Raw genomic sequence first — 2,500 nt, 5'->3', positions numbered from 1 at the left:
CTGTTTATCTTAACGGCCGCGCTGATGACCTTGGCTGAGCAGCGACACCTCGTAGCGCCTCCTCTCGCGGGGTGCTCAGATCGCCCGCCCTTTAGGATTCGAGGGGATTGTGAGAGGGTGATTATAGTGGTCCGATCTGTTTCCCTTTCTCTTCTCTCTCTCTCTATCTCTCTTTCTTTCTCTCTCTTCTCTCTTTCTTTCTCTCTCTTCTCGCTTTCTCTCTCTCTCTCTCTCTCTCTCTCTCTCTCTCTCTCTCTCTCTCTCTCTCTCTCTCTCTCTCTCTCTCTCTCTCTCTCTCTCTCTCTCTCTCTCTTTCGCCGGCGGGTGGCAGAGGGCCCTCGCATTACGTCACCGTTCCGGGAAGAGGCGGAGGCGGAGGCGGAGGCACGTGATGAGAGGGAGGCGGAGGGAACTCTGGCCTTTCGGGTCATGCGCGCCCTCTCCGGTGACTCACTCACTCGCTTGCTTATTCACGTACTCAGTCACTTTCACTCACTCACTCATTCAGTTGGTCACTCATTAACTAACTCGCTGATTTACTAATTCGCTCTTTTTTTACCTTTTTTTAAAACTCACTTTTGTATTTATAACGAGGAATTATTTGGTTTGAATTGTATTCTTATTCTTTTGATTTTCTTGCCAGTTAGTTTTTTTCTGTGTAGCTATTCTAGGCGGTCTTCGTCGTCTCTCAGTCTTCTTTCCTTCTTTCTACTTATTTTCCTCGGTCTTCGTCTTGCTGCCGTACCTTTCTTCCTCCTTCGTTTCTTCCTTTGTTCTTTTTCCTTTCTTCCTTCGCTCATTCTTCCTTCCTTCCTCGTGGCCTTCTTGCTGATCTCTCTCTCTCTCTCTCTCTCTCTCTCTCTCTCTCTCTCTCTCTCTCTCTCTCTCTCTCTCTCTCTCTCTCTCTCTCTCTCTCTCTCTCTTTCTGTCTCTCCCTCCCTCATTATTCTCGTCAGTTTATCCCTCCTCGGTTCCTTTGCCCCTCTGCCCCCGACCCCCCCCCCCCCTCCATCTCCCCAACTCGCCTACCCGATATTCTCCCCCGCATTCACCCCATTCATCTCATAGGGACGACCGCCCGCGATATGTAAAGGGCGGAAATGGAGTCCGCTGTGGGCGTGGAGGGGGTAGTGTGGGGGAGGAGGTGGAGGGGGGGGGTCTATTACATTAAAGGGACAGTCGGAGCAGGGATGATTCGGGGGGAAGAGGGGGGCTGTTAGTGGGCCGAAGGTGGGATATGTTGGGGGGGAGGGGACCAAAGGGGGCCGCAGGATAAGGAGCCGAAGGATTTGGGGTGAAGGATTCGAGTGTGTCATACGGGGTTCGAAGGATAGAGGGCGGGAGGATGGTGTAAGAGAGGGAGAGGTGGCATGAAGGGGTTAGAGGATTGGGAGTGGGAGGATTGGGGTTGGGGAAAGGGGGGGTCGTTTAGTGGAGTCCGAAGTGGTGATGGAAGCTGGCTGCAGGGTGATTAGGAGGCGGCCAAGGATGCTTGTGGGAGCGACCGACGGGTTGCGCTGTGAAAGGGTTGCAATTGCTGCTGTTGCAAAGGATATGATGCATAGCAGGGTGCGGCTAGCCGTTGAAGGATATGTTATCATGTGGCACAGGATGCGGGAAACCACAGTTGTTATGATTCTCGAGATGTTCTTCATACTGAAGTGCATGAAAGGATCCGGCGTCCCATGCAATAGAGGCATGTGGCGCTACATACAGTATACGTGACACAGTACAGCTTATGATGGTGCTATGTGTTACCATTTGGTGTAGATATGTGGATATGCAATTGATCTTAGCTATATACCACACGACGTCAGCTTATCCTCAAAGCCTAAACAGAATGCAAAGAGAACAGCCAAAGAAACGGTGAACAAATCGGAAAGGAATGTTAAGCAAAGGAATTGTTAAGAATTGGTTTAAGAGGTTTTAAGGAGATGCTGAACGAGTGCCCTGAGGGTCGGAGATGTTCGGAGGGCGAGGAAAACCGGTTGTGGAGGAGGGAATGCAGCGTACTTCTCCGCCCATGAGGTTGACGTCGTTGATTACCCCCTCCCCCCTTCACACTCACACCCCCACCTCTTAAACGCCCCCCTCTCCCACCCCAACTCTTCACCCTTTGTTCCCCACTCCACTCTCCACCCATTATCTCTCCTATCCATTTTCACTGTTCAGAACGCAGTGGTCATGGGCAGAGAGGAAAACGGGCGGGCGGGCGGGCAGGATTTTAGGCAGGCAGGCAGGCTTTTAGGCAGGCAGACAGACAGACAAACAGACAGACAGACAGACAGACAGACAAACGAACAGAGTCATAAATGCACAGACAGACAGACAGGCAAGGGCCCTCCAAAGTTGTTACGACGACCATCCCCGCATCCAGCGGAAACTAAGCCGTTATGATCCGCGACGGTTTGTAGCGCAGAGTTTCTCTTTAAGCGCCGCACTTGCTCCTCACAGCTAGGGAGTTTCTGTACCAAATGTACTGTAACCTTTTTGCCTCTTG

General features: G+C 51.7%; 1 protein-coding gene across 6 annotated transcripts in view; it reads right to left on the bottom strand.

Annotated features, from left to right (window-relative positions):
- The window catches only part of LOC113810249 (discoidin domain-containing receptor 2), a 751,580-nt gene that overhangs the window by 655,052 nt on the left and 94,028 nt on the right, over positions 1 to 2,500 (bottom strand). The gene's annotated exons all lie outside the window — the stretch shown is intronic.

This window comes from Penaeus vannamei, chromosome 27 (assembly GCF_042767895.1).
Source record: "Penaeus vannamei isolate JL-2024 chromosome 27, ASM4276789v1, whole genome shotgun sequence".
In the NCBI taxonomy this organism is placed as follows: Eukaryota; Metazoa; Arthropoda; class Malacostraca; order Decapoda; family Penaeidae; genus Penaeus; species Penaeus vannamei.
The sequence above is the reverse complement of the archived record's forward strand: the minus strand, read 5'-3'. Positions and strand labels throughout refer to the sequence as shown.